The following is a 20,406-nucleotide window of genomic DNA, read 5'->3' as shown; positions in this document are numbered from 1 at the left end:
TCAGACTTAGAATGAAGGGCTCCAATCCCATAGAAAAAACGCTAGCTCATAATTCTCTCTACTTCCCACAAAAAACATTTAATGGCTCTGTGTCTCATTATTTCCATTTGTAAAGCAGGGCTGTGTGTGAGGAGCTCTGAGGATTGATTACTTTTTCAAAGTGCCACACAACGACTAAAGTGCTATGCAATTCTTATTAATTTTAGATGTGTCTAGCCTTTCAGAGCCCAGGGTACCTGGGGTGATGGTAGCTGAGAAGATTTTCAGGCTGTAAAAGGAGTGGGAGTTTGAAAAGACAGAAATATCTTTGGCAGAAGAATTTTCTGCTGTGAGAGAAAATGAGCGAGTGCCCAGGGTACCAGTTCAGCTTGTAGGCTCAGTTAGCAAGTATGGATTTAATGATCTAAACATAAGTTTTAAAATACTTTATCTTCCTGTAGAGACAGGTTCAAATACCTTCGCAGGGTCAGCTCAACCATGATTCTTTCCAAAGTCAATAAACTGAACTCCAGGCATTATCATTATGCTTTTTCATACAAAAAACTCAAGTCCTGTCTGCACTATTAAGAAGCTGAAGAGAACAACAAGTGTTGTAAAAGTAGGGATTTGCCTTGGTGGCATTGTACAAAACTTCACTCCCAGTCACCTGGAACTGTAGGACACTGGCTTGTGCACTGATCAGTTACTCACATTGTCTTGTGCACTTACTAGCTGACAACCTCCATGAAGTCAATGGTATATGTTTATAATTTAGAAAGCGCATTGGGATGAAGGATACTTAGTGTTCTGCATTTTCAGTTTTTACCAATTTTCACCGATAAATTACCAGATTTTTTTATTAAAGGAGTTCATTTTTTTACTGATTTACACCCATTTATCAATCTACTTAAACACAAACACTTTATGCAATTGTTATGCCCTGCAGCTCTGAGACTGAAGCAGTTCCGCAGTGTAAAACACAGAACACACACATGGTAGAGGTTGGAAAATCAAACATTACTATCGCGCTATGATTGACTCACAAGGAGACGCTGCCTGGCAATTTCTTTGCATCCGTTTAGTGCAGTGCTGAATTTAAACAATCAATCCTCCACAGATAAAGATAAGGTAAAAAAGTAAAGATGTGGAGAAGCTGTAAATCTATACTTCAATACCAACAAGAAAATCGGTGCATAGAAATTTTCAAGAGAAATCAAGACAGGAGTGAAGAAGATGCATTGCGTTGAAAGTACTCCAGCATTGAGGTCAGTGCTCGCACTGACAAAATAAAGGAGCATGTTGAAAGCAAGCAACACAAGAAACTTAAAGAAGAAAGTGAGCTTTGTGATAAACAGTCAATATCAGGAGCTTTCACCAGGGCTTTAATGAAAAAGAGGATGTGTAACGCTGACAGACCCTGGTCCTCGGCAGGCGGGATTGAACAGGGGACCTCTGGAGCTTAGTGCATGAGCCTTTACCACATGAGCTAAAAGTCCACTGGCTGTTAGCTTACACTGTAGAGCAAGCTTATTTTACTCTCTTTAAGTGGTCTCTGTGCCACTAGTTGGGCCACAACACCACACCCAGAAGGTATGTGGGTTACAGATGCAGCACAATTGCATCAGTGAATTTATGTGTGCTCTTTGTTTTGCCGGACAACTGCTGTTAATTGCAGAAGGGCCTATTGGTGACTTTAAAAAAGTGAAGAAAGAGAACCTGGAAAACTACAGACTGGTCAGCCTCACTTCAGTCCCTGGCAAAATCATGGAGCAGGTCCTCAAGGAATCCATTTTGAAGCACTTGGAGTAGAGGAAGGAGATTAGGAACAGTCAACATGGATTCACCAAGGGCAAGTCATGCCTGACCAACCTGATTGCCTTCTATGATGAGATAACTGGCTCTGTGAATATGGGGAAAGTGGTGGATGTGATATATCTTGACTTTAGCAAAGCTTTTGATACGGTCTCCCACAGTATTCTTGCCTGCAAGTTAAAGAAGTATGGATTGGATGAATGGACTATAAGGTGGATAGAAAGCTGGCTAGATTGTTGAGCTCAATGGGTAGAGATCAACGGCTCGATGTGTAGTTGGCAGCAGTATCAAGCGGAGTGCTCCAGGGATCGGTCCTGGGGCTGGTTTTGTTCAACATCTTTATTAATGATGTGGATGATGGGATGGATTGCACCCTCAGCAAGTTTGCAGATGACACTAAACTGCGGGGAGAGATAGATATGCTGGAGGATAGGGATAGGGTCCAGAGTGACCTAGACAAATTGGAGGATTGGGCCAAAAGAAATGTGATGAGGTTCAACAAGGACAGGTGCAGCGTCCTGCACTTAGGAAGGAAGAATCCCAGGCACTGCTACAGGCTGGGGACCGACTGGCTAAGTTCTGCAGAAAAGGACCTGGGGATTAAAGTGGATGAGAAGCTGGATATGAGTCAGCAGTGTGCCCTTGTTGCCAAGAAGGCTAGCGGCATATTGGGCTGCATTAGTAGAAGCATTGCCAGCAGATCGATGGAAGAGATTATTCCCCTCTATTCAGCACTGGTGAGGCCACATCTGGAGTATTGCATCCAGTTTTGGTCCCCCCACTACAGAAGGGATGTGGACAAATTGGAGAGAAAATGATCAGGGGGCTGAAGCACATGACTTATGAGGAGAGGCTGAGGGAACTGGGCTTGTTTAGTCTGCAGAAGAGACGAGTGAGGGGGGATTTGATAGCAGCCTTCAACTATCTGAAGGGGGAGGTTCCAAAGAGGATGGAGATAGGCTGTTCTCAGTGGTGGCAGATGACAGAACAAGGAGCAATGATCTCAAGTTACAGTGGGGGAGGTCTAGATTGGCGGGTAGGAAACACTATGTCTCTAGGAGGGTGGTGAAGCACTGGAATGGGTTACCTAGGGAGGTGGTGGGATCTCCATCCTTAGAGATTTTTAATGCCCGGCTTGACAAAGCCCTGGCTGGGGTGATTTAGTTGGTGTTGGTTGTGTTTTGAGCAAAGGATTGGACTAGATGACCTCCTGAGGTTTCTTTCAACCCTAATATTCAATGATTCTATGATTCTATGACTTTGTGTGACAATAGTGTCCAGCAGCAAAAACCCTTCCTAATGCAGACAACGTCACTGGCAAGTATCTGAAAGAAAATGACGATGCTTTAGTATATAAACCAGGGATTGGCAACCTTTGGCACCCGGCTTGCCAGGGTAAGCATCCCAGCGGGCCAGGCTGGTTTGTTTACCTGCCGCATCCGCAGGTTCGGCTGATTGCAGCTCCCACTGGCTGTGGTTCACCATCCCAGGCCAATGGGGGCAGCGGGAAGCAGCGGCCAGCACGTCCCTCAGTCCATGCCGCTTCCTGCCGCCCCCATTGGCCTGGGATGGAGAACTCCGGCCAGTGGGAGCCGCGATTGGCCGAACCTGCGGACGTGGCAGGTAAGCAAACCGGCCCGGCCCGCCAGGGTGCTCATCCTGGTGTGTCGCATGCCAAAGGTTGACGATCCCTTATCTAAACTGATTAAACAAACTGATGGAAAGGTGGTGTCTAGTCTGATTTTTATGAGTCTCCTGATGCTTTGGACTGTCCGATTCTTGGCCTTTAGTTTTTGTTTCTTGATTTCAAAGCAAATAAACCAACATTGTTTTATACTGATGTGACATTCATCCCTTCTGCTGACACCTGTTTTGTCAACGCCACAATAACTGACATGTTTGAGATGTACCAACTAACTAGGGAAAATGTGGTCACAACTAACAATTCATCCCGGTTTTAATGTTTGGAAAATAAACACCCAAAAATTCCGGGAATTTTTTTTACCAATAAAAACTGAAAATGTGGAATGCTATGGATACTATATGCATTGTGATAGACCCAGACCAGTTGGGTACAGCAGAATAGCAGAAGGCAGACATATTGGCCACTGGATTAACAGTTTTCTCTTCCCTGACCGACCAGAGCAGGGGCTGCTTCAGGCTAATGAGAACATCTGACTCCAATTAACCTGCAAAGAGTCAGGTGAGGCAATTAAGCTAATGTGACCACCTGACTCTAATTAAGGCCCCGCTGACACTATAAAAAGGGCTCACTCCAGTCAGGCAGAGGAAAGCCAGGGAGTCAGAGGAGAGGAAGTGCGGCTGAAGGACTGGTTAATGAAGACACCCTCAAGTTATTGATAAGGGAGCCTTAAGGTAAGGGTGAAGAAGGGAGAAGCAGGAGAGCTGTGGGGAAGTGGCCCAGGGAAATGTAGCAACTCTGGCAGTGAAAGGTTGGCTGCCAACAGCTGCTACCATTAGGGTCCCTGGGCCGGGGTTCCCCCCAACCCACCACTACAGGAACACCTCCTGGGAGGGGAAGTCAGGCCCCTGTCAGGACAGGCGGCTAAATTATTCTAAAATAAGCCCTAGGGACAACAGAGACTGTGGGAATTCTCTCACCAACCTCCATGCTGGCTTATGATGAAAAGGGCTCAGTAGACTGTAACCCTGAGAGAAGGGCTACGTGGAGGGTCACAGAGAGCCACTGAGGCTAGCATATACCGCCTAGAAGCGCAGGACCCATGGGGACAAGGTCAGAGCTCTGCCACCGCATGCTTACCATTACCATACACTACTTAATTGGGACATACTGAATAAGAATGGCAGCTTGATCAGGAAGTCAGCCAGGAAATTGATTTTGCCTATCAGTGAATGGCAGTAATGGCTGCTAACTTTGCCAGTAATGATATAAATTCCTCCTAATGAAAATACCTTTAAATAATAGTTAGGGGCCAACTTATGAATCCCTTTACTCACAATATCAAGTAGGCATACTCACAAGTAATTTCTCTACAGCCAATGGGACTATGTATGTGAGCAACTGCTCATCATTGTTAGTAAGGAGTTTACAAACTGTCCCTAAGGGTATCTCTTCACTGCAATGTAAGCCCAGGGTTAGTAGAACTCAAGTTAGCAGACCCGACTTTATTAACCTAGGGTTTGAGCACCTACACTCATAGCCCCAGGTTTGGAATTGTTGAACCCTGGGTCCCAACCTGAATTTATGCAGGCCCAAGTCCAACCATCCACATCCCAGACTTCATAGCACCCTCCCAAAATCTGGCCATTCTAGTCCTTTGTTCGTGGTGCAGTGTGGGAAAACTTGATGGTCCATCACACTTGACTGTGCAGAGAACAAATAAAGTTGATCCATGGGATTGTGGGATACTTTTGATGGACTCCCAGAGGACAAATCTAGTGGGACCACATCTACACTGCATAGCAATAGGGCTTGAACCCTGTGTCCTGGCTTGGTTTGGACTGCTTACTTTGCCTAAGAGCCTTTGCAGAGGGATCTTGTCAAAGGCTTCCTGAGAGTTCAAGTATACTAAATCCACTGGATCACACTTGTCCACATGTTTGTTGACCCCCTCAAAGAATTCTAATAGATTGGTGAGACATGATTTCCCTTTACAAGAGCCATGTTGATGCTTCCCAACTTATCGTGTTAATCTATGTGTCCGATAACTCTGTTCTTTACTAGAGCTTCAACCAATTTGCCTGGTACAGAAGTTAGGTTTACTGGCCTATAATTGCCAGAATCAACTCTGGAGCCTTTTAAAAAAAATCAGTGTCACATTAACTATCTGCCAGTCATCTGGTACAGAGACTGATTTAAATGATAGTTTACATATCACAGTTAGTAGTTCTGCAATTTCATATTTGAATTCTTTCAGAACGCTTGGGTGAACACCATCTGGTCCTGGTGACTAATTATTGTTTAATTTATCAATTGGTTCCAAAATGTCCTCTATTAATACCTCAGTCTGGGACAGTTCCTCAGATTTGTCACCTAAAAAGAATGGTTCAGATGTGGGAATCTCTCTCATCTGCTACAGTCAAGACCAATGCAAAGAATTAATTTCACTTCTTTTCAGAGGCCTTATCTTCCTTGAATGCTCCTTTAGCACCTCAATCGTCCAGTGGCCCCACTGGCTGTTTGGCAGCTTCTTTCTTCTGATCTACTTAAAGTTTTGGTGATAGTTTTTGTGTTTTTTGCTAGTTGCTCTTCAGATTATTTTTTGTCCTGCCTAATTATACTTTCACACTTGACTTGCCAGATAATATGCTCCTTTCTATTTTCCTCAGTAGGATTTGACTTCCAATTTTAAAAAGATCATTTTTTGTCTGTAACCACCTCTTTTACTGTGTTGTTTAGTCATGATGGCTTTTTTTTTTTTTTTTTGGTCCTCTTACTGTTTTTTTATTTGGTTATATGACTTGACTATTCAAGCATGGAATTTCTATCCAGAGAGATTCTATGGTACTGTTTTATGCATTTAAGATTTTTACTATATTTGACTCTGCCTCCTTTCACATATAGTGCCATTCCCCCATGAGCATGGCCTACTCTGTCATTCCTATGTACTTTGTACCCTGGTATTACTGTGTCCCATTGATCATCATCATTCCACCAAGTTTCTGTGATGCCTATTATATCAATATCCTTATTTAATACCATGCGCTCAAGTCCACCCATCTTAGTATTTAGATTTCTTGCATTAGTATACAAGCACTTATAAAATTTGCCAATATTTAGTCATCTGTCTTCATGGGATGTAATTGAAAGGGACTCTATTTTGTTTGACTGTTTCTCTTCATTTCCTACCTGTACTTTATCAATTTCTATCCTCTTGTCTTTGCTAGGATATAGAGTATCCCCTTTAATAACTCCTCCCATACAGTGGCGTAGCCAACCTCTCAGTGCAGGGGGAGCAATCATAAAAAAGGCGCCCCTCCTTGGCTCCTCCTCTGGCCACGCCCCTCCTTGGCTTCTTCTCCAGATGCTCTGCGCCCCCACCCTTGGCTCCTCTAGCCATGCTGTGCCCCCCCTCGGAGGGGCTTGGGGGGAGAACCAGGCACGGGGCAAGGGGTGGCGGGCGGGTGCTGCTCGCTTCTCCCGGGGGCTGCGGGGAGCGGAGCAGTGGGGTGGGCAGCAGCTGGCGGGCAGATCCCCTCTCCCCGGCAGCTTCCTGGTTCCCTCACCCGGGCAGCCCAGCATTTTTTTCAAAAGCGGAGCCTGCCGGGCCGCTGCTGGGCTCCTGCAGGCAAGGGGGAAGGAGAGGGCAGCACGGCCAGACTCCAGAGGAGCCATCTGGGGGGGCAGCGGGCGAGGCCGGAGGAGCGAAGCGGCCGGGCTCCTCAGCCTTCGCGTCCCACACTCAGCGCGGCCCCTGAACCCCCCTAGCTATGCTACTGCTCCCATAAGGGATTTGTCTGTCCAAACCATGTGCTCCTCCACACCTGTTGGCTTTTCCCCATTGCTTGGTTAAAAACTCCTCTATGACCTTTTTCATTTTACATGCCAACAATCTGGTTCCATTTTGGTTCAGGTGGAGCCCATCCTTCCTGTATAGGCGTCTCCTTTCCCCAAATGTTCCCCAGTTCCTAATAAATCTAAACCCATCATCCAAACACCATTGTTCTCATTCACACATCTGCAGTTCTACCTGTCTAACTGTTGCTGCACGTGGAATTGGAAGCATTTCAGAAAATGCTATCACGGAGGTCCTGGACTTTAATCTCTTTTTTTTTTTTTTTTTTAGCAGCATATATTTGGCCTGCAGGACTTCTCTCCTATCCTTCCCTATGTCATTGGTACACACATGCACCATGACCACTGGCTCCTTTCTAGCACTGCACATACAGCGCTGTCCTTAGGATTTATGGGGCCCTACGCAGCATTATTAAACTGGTGCCCCTACGCCAGCGCATTCGGCTCTGTGACTACGGCCCCTGCCTTCTGCCTAGTAAGGAGACTGCAGCGGGCACTGGGTGTGTGGGAGCCGATCCACTCTTACCGGCTGTCCCAGTCATAGACGCGGACTCTGTGGGTGGGTGCTCCAGGGCTGAAGCACCCATGGGAAAAATTTAGTGGGTGCAGAGCACCCACTGGTGCCAAGCTCCTCTCCTCTTCCCCCAAGCCCCCCGCGCCTTTTACACTCCGACGGCCCCGCATTTACCAACTTCTCCCCCTCCCTCCCAGTGCTTTCAGAGCACCACAAACAGCTGATTCATGGTGTTCAAACTACGGGAGGGAGTGGGGACAGGGTGCACTTGGGGAAGGAGGTGGGGAAGAGACAGGCCAGGGGTGGAGCAGGGGTGGGGACTTGGGGGAAGGGGTGGAGGGGGGGCAGGGCCTGGAGTGGAGGTGGGGGGGTCAGGCACCCCCGGTGGTGCCCCACATTTTCAGGTGCCCTCTGCAGCCGCGTATGCTGCGTATACCTAAGGATGGCCATGTGCACATAAGCCTGTTTAAATGCCTCAAGAGATCCGCAACCTTTGCACCCAACAGGCAATTCACCATGCAGTTCTCCAGTCCACCTATGGAATGAGTTCCCAGAGTTTCTCTGTCTAACCTAGAGCTTAATCATCTTTAGGGCATGCTGCAAGACCATCTCTTTGAAAAAGCTTTCCCACAATAGTCAGACTGAAACCTTAAAAGATGTCTGTGTATTCAATGAAAGCAGCATCACTTAAGCCAAGGAAAGAAGAGCTCTGATTTACCTGGGAAGCGCTTAGATTGTGTGTGGATGGAGACCATACAAAATCCTTTGACATGAGCTGAATGACTATTTCAAGAAACTAGGTACACTTTTTATAAGAGCAGATTTATATCTAATGTGAACTACTTGTTCTGAGTGATCATGCATCTGTTCTGTGTTATATTTAAAATCTTTAAATGCAGAATTAAACGCAAAATCATATAGTGGATTTTAACATAGTCATAGAATCATAGAATATCAGGGTTGGAAGGGAGCTCAGGAGGTCATCTAGTCCAACCGCCTGTTCAAAGCAGGACCAATTCCCAACTAAATCATCCCAGCCAGGGCTTTGTCAAGCCTGACCTTAAAAACCTCTAAGGAAGGAGATTCCATCACCTCCCTAGGTAACCCATTCCAGTGCTTCACCACCCTCCTAGTGAAAAAGTTTTTCCTAATATCCAACATAAACCTCTCCCACTGCAACTTGAGACCATTACTCCTTGTTCTGTCATCTGGTACCATTGAGAACAATCTAGATCCATCTTCTTTGGAACCCCCTTTCAAGTAGTTGAAAAAAGCTATCAAATCCCCCCTCATTCTTCTCTTCTGCAGACTAAACAATCCCAGTTCCCTCAGCCTCTCCTCATAAGTCATGTGCTCCAGCCCCCTAATCATTTTTGTTGCCCTCCGCTGGACTCTTTCCAATTTTTCCACATCCTTCTTGTAGTGTGGGGCCCAAAACCGGACACAGTACTCCAGATGAGGCCTCACCAATGTCGAATAGAGAGGAATGATCACGTCCCTCAATCTGCTAGCAATGCCCCTACTTATACAGCCCAAAATGCCGTTAGCCTTCTTGGCAACAACGGCACACTGTTGACTCATATCCAGCTTCTCGTCCACAGTAACCCCTAGGTCCTTTTCTGCAGAACTGCTGCCTAGCCATTTGCTCTTTAGTCTGTAACAGTGAATGGGATTCTTCCATCCTAAGTGTAGGACTCTGCACTTGTCCTTGTTGAACCTCATCAGGTTTCTTTTGGCCCAATCCTCTAATTTGTCTAGGTCACTCTGTATCCTATCCCTACCCTCCAGCATATCTACCACTCCTCCCAGTTTAGTGTCATCTGCAAACTTGCTGAGAGTGCAGTCCACACCATCCTCCAGATCATTAAGGAAGATATTGAACAAAACCAGCCCCAGGACTGACCCCTGGGGCACTCCGCTTGAAACCGGCTGCCAGTCAACTCCAGCTCACCTTACCTGACAGCGCTACATATTTAAATATGATGAGCAGGATTTTGTCCATTGCACATGAAAATTCTTGGTAAGATTTACTTCATTAGCTTATTATTAACATATATTTTGAATTGTTTTGGACTCCTCTCAAAAATTCATAGGATAATGTTGGTCCAAGGAGCCATTTTGAAATAGTCTGAGAAACACAAAGTTGAAAGAGTTGGTTAGAAACAAGACATACTGTCGTTATTCATTTTTAGCTATTATCTAACTACTTAACATGCTCCTTATATTTCCTCAACACCCACTATCTCATACATTACACACAATAGTTAGTAAGAAAAATTTAATCAGGTAATGCTGAAGTCTGACTGTTCAACAATGAGGAAATAGAATGTACCAAGTCACCAGCATTTACCTATCTCACTATATAAGGGGGAGGGGGCGGGGGAGTAGCCTTTTAAGAAACTCTAGCTGTGCATAATCATTAGGCTGTAAGTTTCTTGTAAACCAGCTAAGTAGGAATCTGCATATATTTAATAGTCATCAGACATTTTTAAAAAATCAATCATCTCATGCCTTTTTAAGGTTTATGAAAATCTCAACCAAAATCTTTTGCCCTTCTGAGAAATCTGTCAATCTTAACGGTCATCGCGGTTGGCTTGGCTTGCATTAATAGTTCTTTTATAAATACTGTTAGGTTTGTCACTTTACACACAATAATTGTGCTGTTGTAATATCATTTGCATTGAGCTTCTGCCCAAAGTCCATTTAAGACATGCATTTGTGCTCTAGAAGCAATATAATCTAACAAACCAGTGAAAATATATATCTAAAAGAAAGTACGACATTAACAAGACATGTAGCTACCTCAGTTGTACTCCAGCACAAATATAGGCATGTGATTTAACTTTTATTGCAGAGCTTTTGTAAACCTGTTATCCTCATAAAAATGTTCATAAGAGTCAAGGGTTAATCATTTGCTAAAGTAATTTTGTTCCAGTTTTTTACCTTGTGATCACAAGCATCTATTATGTTTTCAAATAAAACTCACACATTTAGCTACATGAAAGCAAATTGTTATAAATTAAATAGAATTAATATGTATGCAAGTACTATTGTTCTAATGGTTATAGTCGCACTTTAATTTTTGTCTTAATTGCCTGGGTGTTTTCCACTCATCTATGGGAAGTTGGCATGGTAGGTCCTTCATCATAAAGAGAAACACAAAGACACAAAGTGAGTGAGATAATATCTGTTGGTGAAAGAGATGAGAGACTCTGAGTACCTTTCCAAAACCTGACGAAGAGCTCTGTGTAGCTCAAAAGCATTTCACTCCCACCAACAGAATAAATAAAAGATATTACCTCATCCACCTTGTCTCTCTAATATCCTGGGACCGACATGGCTAAAACAATGATGCAAACAAAATATAAACACACTTATTTTCAAAAGTGTAATAATCTCACATCCGGACTTCATTATACATAGCATTCATCCATTCTGCAATGGTGTGTGCTTCTCCACTCTGTTTAAATTGAGAGCAATTATTCCAGATTGACTGTCTTTTATAAATAAGGTCACATTGCCAATAGGAGACGTGTTTCAAAGCTATCTGGCTCTAATGGCAAGCTGGGGTCAGTAGTTAGGTAGACTGTCTTCAACATCTTCATCTGGACTGGCATTTTCAAAGGTGCCTAAGGAGGTTAGAAGTCCAACTCTTATTGATTTTCCATGGGATTTGGGCACCTAACTTGTTTAGGCCCTTTGAAAATTCCAGCCATATTGTAGAAAAATTTGCTTAGCAAACAGGTTAACAGTCCTCAACTTGACTGAAAGTCAAGCTTGCTCAATTGTACATATCCCTACGATAGTCACCATACTAAGACTACAAATCCCAATTTTCCTGGAGCTAATGTGGCAGGCGACAGTTTTTGAGACTTCACAGGTCCTGCTTTCCATGCACAGTGTAGCAGGTATGTGGTTTAGCTTGTGACCGTGGTGCATGGGTGGCATAGAAACATTTGTTATATCATCAGTACTGTCAACCCCAAGAGTTCAAAAATCATGGGGCAGAGCCCAAAATATCATGAGATTGGCCTAAAAATCATGAGATTTAAAAAAAAAAAATCAGGGTGGGTTTGTTACTAAATTTTGTTTGTTTTATTTGTTTCTGTTTTCTGTTTTACAAATTCCCCCCCATGCCAACCTCTATGCATGTGTTACAATTACAGGTTGAAAAGACAACCCTGAATGCATGTGTAACCCCTGCCTGCTTGGCGTTGCACTCTGTCTACCTCTAGTGGTTGCTAGGCCTGCTAGAGATTGATGAGCCTGCTACCGCGTTGGCTAAGCAAGGGGTGTCTTTTAGCTCATGCAGTAGAGGCTCATGCATTTGGCTCAAGAGGTCCCAGGTTTGATCCCCAACAATGACTTCGGAGGTGGTCGGTGTTACACACACAAATGTGCCCCCACAAAAATGTAGGCCTGGTTCCTCTATACATTTGCTTTCTGATGTCCCCTTCCCCTTCCTCTCTTGCAGGTTCCCACACACCTCCAACTCATGTGTCCTTGCAGACTCCAGCAGCCTTCCTTGCATATGATATGTGATTTATAAATCTATATAAGAATTTTTACATAGCATGTTACCTATAATAAAATATTATATTGCATGCGCCAAACCCACCGAGCAGAAAAATCCGTCTTTTTTCTAGGCAGACATCTCTCTTGGCATTCACTTCTCTATCCTCTGTCTCCCCCTGGACCACTAATTAATCTTGAGTAAACACCTCAGACACAGAGTAACAACAAGCTATATGTGCAAAGGAGAAAGAAAGAATTTACCAGAAAAAAGACTGGTAATCTCTAGACAGGCATGGAGAAAGTGCGAAAAACTAGCCTATATTCAAGCAAATATTCATTATATTATAGGCTTTAATAGCCTATAAATCATATATGCAGATAGTTTGAAATAACTTGCTCACCAAGTACTCAGAATATTTTTATACATATGTATATCTTCCTTCATTTCTCTCTCTAAAAACCCTGCATTTATCCTTTTGTCAGCACTCTCTGATATTTACTGTGAAGGTTCCTGAAATTGACAGAGGGGAAAGCAACACAAATTTATCCTTCTCAAGATCCACTCGACCCAAGTGCATAAGACGATCACCTGCAAGCTCAATCATGTGAAGTATGGATAGCACATGAAGCAGAAAGGGGCGTGAGCACTAAAATACACAATTGTACGCATGTACAGATCAAAAGAAGAAAGAACTCCTAGCACAGGAGTATGAGCTTGGCAAGACTGACTGCTTCACGACACCGCCGTCTCCAACCTCACATTTTCCCCGATTTTATTGGCAGTGAGATTATTTATTTAAATAAGTTATGAAGGAACGGTCAGAATTTTACCTGTAGCAGCCGGCCAACAAAACGCTGCTTTAGAAGACTGATAGCAGACTTACTCATAGAAATACTAATTTTACAAGTGCAATTATCATTTTTTCCTCAGCCCTAGCCTGCCACCTGTCAACAATGCACAATTGTGGAGCCAGATGTGTATATTTTTGTCATATTTGAACAAAAATGTCTATATTTAGATATAATCTTTTTTTCCCATATCTCCATTATTTATCAACTGATTATGATAAAATTTGAAATTAAGTCATTTTTTTCTTTTTTAGAGGCCCCTCATATTGCGAGGCCCTAAGTTGTAAGTTTAGTTAGTTTATACTTTAATCTGGTACTAGTTACATTTAGTAGATATAAATAATTTACAAATGACTGCTTCATCTTAGAACCAAAGCACCATCTTTGCATGCTTTACATTAAATTATTTGGTGAGTTTATCCACAAAATTTGTTCAAAAGAAGAATTGTATTTTATATAAGCTACATTGTACCCAGTATTGAGTACTATGTGAAGTTTCATAAGATCCACTATGTCTAGTATCTCATGTTCTCTGTTGTATTTAGTATATTGTATATAAGAAAAAGGACATTACAAATAAAGGATCATACATTAATGTAAAATAGTTGCAAAGAGGGCTACAAAAATGAATGAATGGAAATCTAAAACTGTCTTGCTTTATCTGTCTGTTAAAAGGGTTTATTAAAAAAAGATATAAAATAAAAAAACCCGTACCCTTATCAGAATGTGCTCCAGTGAGGCAGGAAAGTATCCCATAAATGCTGATGCAAAAAAGACCAAGAGGGAACAAAATAAGAAGGGAGAAGGCCTAGAAAAAGATGTCTGGCACCAACGGAGAAAAATCTGAGGACTGGGGAAGGAGCTAGAGAAAAGGAGGCCTTCTAATAAGGATAAAGGCTTGGAGCAGACTGGGAGAACCTGAAGAATAAGTAGAAATACTGGACCATCGCTGAACAAAAAGGAGCTGTAGTTGAAACTGGGCCTGGTAGCTTAGACAATACCTGATGGTAGCAGAAAGAGTTCTAGTAGCAGAGCGAGAATAAGTGTGGCATAAACACTGACTATACCCGCTTTGGCAGGCAGACACCAATTCCACAGGGCAAGGGCCATGACAAAGATGGGGTTAATACATGGGGATGCTATATGTTTGATTTGTAAGAGAATATGAGCTGATATAATAATCCCACCTCACGGCTCATTGTTCTAGAATTTATTCAATAGTTTACAATTGATTTACATATATATGTGTGTATGTATGTGTACTGTATATATATTTGCTTATGAAAGTTAGACTTACAAAGTTAGTTACTTTCTTAAGCTAATGAAGCAGTCACATTATATGGCACATTAGTAAGACCAAGTTTTTACTTTGAAATGTATACTCCTAATAAGTGCTTTTGTTTGTTTATTTATTTATTTAACAGCTGGCCTCTATTTGGCTAGTCTACCTGCAGAATTATATTCCCCCCCCCCCAGCATTCTCTACTGCAATGCTATCCTCATGGGTCTTATAGTAATATGTTTTCTGGCAGTCTCATTAATAAATAACTCACTAACAATCATGATTTTTTATGAGCATATTCACAATATTGGCTCCTCCTTTGAAAATAGGGCAATTGATACTATTGCTTTGTGGCTCAGTGTTAGCTCCCTTTCTCTGTATAATTGTCTCCTGAGAACATTATGTAAGGATTATAAATTATTAAAATATAAAGCTCCAAAAGTTATTTGGCAATTTGACTTTCTTATGGACTCCAAATGAGGTAAGAAGAACTGCAGGCCAAGAGGATAGTTAACCCTCAACCACTTTAAACATATGTAATGGCACCTTTAGAGCTGCTAATGAAGTAATAGTACCTGTAGAATTCACCAACACTAATAATCCATAGTCTGTTTCTTCTCCTGGGAAGAATTAGAAGTTAGTGTGTGACGATAAAATGCAGCCTTAGTCTTCATAGCAGTGTAAATATGATTCTATCAGGAAACGGTTGTGTAAACATGGCTTCTGGGGTTCTTTTCTTTGTCTCCCACTGATTTCCATATCAAACATGTCCAAGTTATGCATTAGTTCCTGCAGAAAACTTACAAACTTTTGGTCTTATCCAAAACAGCTGCCTTCTCCTATTACTTTCAATGGGACTGAAGCTAGAATGCCCTCAGCAAAGATGGTCTCTGTTTTCTTAAAGTCTTGGAACGCAGAAGTTTGGCTTAGCATCTTAAAAATGGCTGCTTACATTCAACATGGGGGTCCCAGGCAGGAGACAGGGAAATATGCATAGGGATCAGTGGAATCACAGGATCAAAGACTGTTTGACAGGGGACTAGGAAAATGTTATGTGAGGTGGGAGGAGAAATCGCATAATCTTTGAATACATGCAAAAGTTGAGTGAAAAATGCAGTCCATGCCAATTACTAAACTTAACTAGTTTAAAGCTTTAATAAGAAATTTTTAGCACAATATAGCACCTTAATCAAGTATAAAATGGGAGGGATAGCTCAGCGGTTTGAGCATTAGCCTGCTAAACCAGGGTTATGAGTTCAATCCTTGAGAGGGCCATTTAGGGATCTGGGGCAAAAATCTGTCTGGGGATTGGTCCTGCTTTGAGCAGGGGGTTGGACTAGATGACCTCCTGAAGTCCCTTCCAACCCTGATATTCTAGGATTCTATGGTAAAGCAGGTAGTGTGGTATAGCATAATAATCAGACCTGGTGCTGGTAGACTGTTCCTATAATCATCAGATCTGTGCTGCTCCTATTTGGTGTAAGTCATGCATTGCTCCATCCCCTTTAAACACTCATCTTTATAGCTGGCCTTGTAACATCAGGCAGGCATAGATTATTAAAACAGTCTCGTCTATAAACATTCTATTTTAAATATATTTTCATACACACTAACCCAAAATCCTTTTAACTGAACCATTTTTTACTTAGCCTGCTAAAACTCTGATCTACTCTGGTACTTTCTGATCTATTGTCTTTTAGCCATTCCTATCCTGCTGGGAAGAGCATCTTCGCCAGCAGGCTGGCTAACCTAGTGAGGAGGGCTTTAAACTAGGTTCACCGGGGGAAGGAGACCAAAGCCCTGAGGTAAGTGGGGAAATGGGATCCTGGGAGGAAGCACAAGCAGGAGAGCGCAACAGGGGAGGACTCCTGTCTCATGCTGAGAAAGAGGGACGATCGTTGAGTTATCTTAAGTGCCTATACACAAATGCAAGAAGCCTGGGAAACAAGCAGGGAGAACTGGAAGTCCTGGCACAGTCAGGGAACTATGATGTGATTGGAATAACAGAGACTTGGTAGGATAACTCACATGACTGGAGTACTGTCATGGATGGATATAAACTGTTCAGGAAGGACAGGCAGGGCAGAAAAGGTGGGGGAGTTGCATTGTATGTAAGAGAGGAGTATGACTGCTCAGAGCTCCGGTATGATACTGCAGAAAAACCTGAGAGTCTCTGGATAAAGTTGAGAAGTGTGAGCAACAAGGGTGATGTCGTGGTTGGAGTCTGCTATAGACCACCAGACCAGGGGGACGAGGTGGACGAGGCTTTCTTCTGGCAACTAGCAGAAGTTGCTAGATCACAGGCCCTGGTTCTCATGGGAGACTTTAATCACCCTGATATCTGCTGGGAGAGCAATACAGCGGTGCACAGGCAATCCAGGAAATTTTTGGAAAGTGTAGGGGACAATTTCCTGGTGCAAGTGCTGGAGGAACCAACTAGGGGCAAAGCTTTTCTTGACCTGCTGCTCACAAACAGGGAAGAACTAGTAGGGGAAGCAAAAGTGGATGGGAACCTGGGAGGCAGTGACCATGAGATGGTCGAGTTCAGGATCCTGACACAAGGAAGAAAGGAGAGCAGCAGAATACGGACCCTGGACTTCAGAAAAGCAGACTTTGACTCCCTCAGGGAACAGATGGGCAGGATCCCCTGGGAGAATAACATGAAGGGCAAAGGGGTCCAGGAGAGCTGGCTGTATTTTAAAGAATCCTTATTGAGGTTGCAGGAACAAACCATCCCGATGTGTAGAAAGAATAGTAAATATGGCAGGCGACCAGCTTGGCTAAACAGTGTAATCCTTGCTGATCTTAAACGCAAAAAAGAGGCTTATAAGGAGTGGAAGATTGGACAAATGACCAGGGAGGAGTATAAAAATATTGCTCAGGCGTGCAGGAGTGAAATCAGGAAGGCCAAATCACACTTGGAGTTGCAGTTAGCAAGAGATGTTAAGAGTAACAAGAAGGGTTTCTTCAGGTATGTTAGCAACAAGAAGAAAATCAAGGAAAGTGTGGGCCCCTTACTGAACGAGGGAGGCAACCTAGTGACCGAGGATGTGGAAAAAGCTAATGTACTCAATGATTTTTTTGCCTCTGTCTTCACGCACAAGGTCAGCTCCCAGATTGCTGCACTGGGCAGTACAGCATGGGGAGAAGGTGGCCAACCCTCTGTGGAGAAAGAAGTGGTTCGGGACTATTTAGAAAAACTGGACGTGCACAAGTCCATGGGGCCGGATGCGCTGCATCCGAGGGTGCTAAAGGAGTTGGCGGGTGAGATTGCAGAGCCATTAGCCATTATTTTTGAAAACTCATGGCGATCGGGGGAGGTCCCAGATGACTGGAAAAAGGCTAATGTAGTGCCCATCTTTAAAAAAGGGAAGAAGGAGGATCCGGGGAACTACAGGCCAGTCAGCCTCACCTCAGTCCCTGGAAAAATCATGGAGCAGGTCCTCAAGGAATCAATTATGAAACATTTAGAGGAGAGGAAAGTGATCAGGAACAGTCAGCATGGATTCACGAAGGGGAAGTCGTGCCTGACTAACCTAATTGCCTTCTATGATGAGATAACTGGCTCTGTGGATGAGGGGAAAGCAGTGGATGTGTTATTTCTTGACTTTAGCAAAGCTTTTGATACTGTCTCCCACAGTATTCTTGCCACCAAGTTAAAGAAGTATGGGCTGGATGAATGGACTGTAAGGTGGATAGAAAGCTGGCTAGATCGTCGGGCTCAACGGGTAGTGATCAATGGCTCCATGTCTAGTTGGCAGCCGGTTTCAAGTGGAGTGCCCCAAGGGTCAGTCCTGGGGCCGGTTTTGTTTAATATCTTTATTAATGATCTGGAGGATGGTGTGGACTGCACTCTCAGCAAGTTTGCAGATGACACTAAACTAGGAGGCGTGGTAGATACACTAGAGGGTAGGGATCGGATACAGAGGGACCTAGACAAATTAGAGGATTGGGCAGAAAAAAACCTGATGAGGTTCAACAAGGACAAGTGCAGAGTCCTGCACTTAGGACGGAAGAATCCCATGCACTGCTACAGACTAGGGACCGAATGGCTAGGTAGCAGTTCTGCTGAAAAGGACCTAGGGGTCACAGTGGACGAGAAGCTGGATATGAGTCAACAGTGTGCTCTTGTTGCCAAGAAGGCTAACGGCATTTTGGGCTGTATAAGTAGGGGCATTGCCAGCAGATCGAGGAACGTGATCGTTCCCCTTTATTCGACATTGGTGAGGCCTCATCTGGAATACTGTGTCCAGTTTTGGTCCCCACACTACAAGAAGGATGTGGAAAAATTGGAAAGAGTCCAGCGGAGGGCAACAAAAATGATTAGGGGTCTGGAGCACATGACTTATGAGGAGAGGCTGAGAGAACTGGGATTGTTTAGTCTCCAGAAGAGAAGAATGAGGGGGGATTTGATAGCAGCCTTCAACTACCTGAAGGGGGGTTCCAAAGAGGATGGAGCTCGGCTGTTCTCAGTGGTGGCAGATGACAGAACAAGGAGCAATGGTCTCAAGTTGCAGTGGGGGAGGTCCAGGTTGGATATCAGGAAAAACTATTTCACTAGGAGGGTGGTGAAACACTGGAATGCGTTACCTAGGGAGGTGGTGGAGTCTCCTTCCTTGGAGGTTTTTAAGGCCCGGCTTGACAAAGCCCTGGCTGGGATGATTTAGCTGGGAATTGGTCCTGCTTTGAGCAGGGGGTTGGACTAGATGACCTCTTGAGGTCCCTTCCAACTCTGATATTCTATGATTCTATGATTCTATGATCCTCCTCCTTACTCAATCCAGCTGTCTTTTCATTGCTTTCATGTATTTCATTATTTCTTACAACAGTTGTCTTATTCTTACTCATCTGCTTCTTATGGCCTTGGAGTTACTGTTTGGCTAGCTCTGTTCAGTCACTATCCATCCTCCCTAGTCTATTTTACTAGGGAGACCTGCATTTCGCTAGTAAATCCAGGGCCAGCCATAGACTGAATGGCGCCCCAGGCAAGGAGAGTCTTCAGCACCTCCCCCTCTCCATTTGTTAAACTTTTTAATGCCTTATTTTTTATTGCATTTGTAGCCCATTTCATGACTTTGATGCACGATTTGAATGCATGATTTATCCCTGTCATACAAGATGATAAATTTGCACACTAGGATCTGTAAATCTGTATTTATTCATGCCATATATAAGTAAATAAAAAAATTCATTTCCTCTAAGTTTATAGAAACATTTTAATTTTAAGAATAACTGAAATGTACTAACATTAAGAAATTCAACTGTGCACCAACATTGGGTGGACCAGTATTAAATAGTGTTACAGTAGGTGACAGCCTTAGAACATTAACCCTTGTCCTTTCATTCAAACGGTCACTTTTGTCACCTTTGCCCTCGCAAACTGAAGCACAGCATCAGAGAGATCCAAAGACTGGCCAATGGCATTTTCAAGCAATAAAATAGCAAGTGATGTCAGTGTCTCATTGTCCATCATTGATAAGATATGTTTTAATGAGCCTGAGCTTCAAAAAGCTGGGCTTACCACTTGCGACTGTGACTGGCAGCATGAACAGAATCCTCAAAGCTATTCACACATTAGCAAATGTGTCCTTCAGCTCCGCATCATGAATTAATTGGAGAACTTGGAGTCGAGAGTGCTTCCTGTGTGTCAAAACGTGACAGATGTTGTCCAATATGACATAGAGGTCTTTATCATTGATGTGCAAACATCCCCCATGTGTCAGCATCCAGTGAAAGTCCACGTAAAATTGTTCAAGAGTGTTTTCCTATCTTCTGGCAGTTTACTAAGGTCATACAACCCCCCTCTCCCCCAGGTCTTTTCATGGTGCTTCATTTGTCCAAACCTTTATTCGATGGACACTTGAGCAGTGTCAATGAGCAAGCAAAAAACTCTCTCTCCTGATTTTTTTCTTCTGACCTTCTCATCACCTCATTTCTGTCCTCATAACCAAACCGTCT

This window comes from Malaclemys terrapin, chromosome 3, assembly GCF_027887155.1.
Source record: "Malaclemys terrapin pileata isolate rMalTer1 chromosome 3, rMalTer1.hap1, whole genome shotgun sequence".
Taxonomy (NCBI): domain Eukaryota; kingdom Metazoa; phylum Chordata; order Testudines; family Emydidae; genus Malaclemys; species Malaclemys terrapin.
This window is presented reverse-complemented; position numbering follows the sequence as displayed.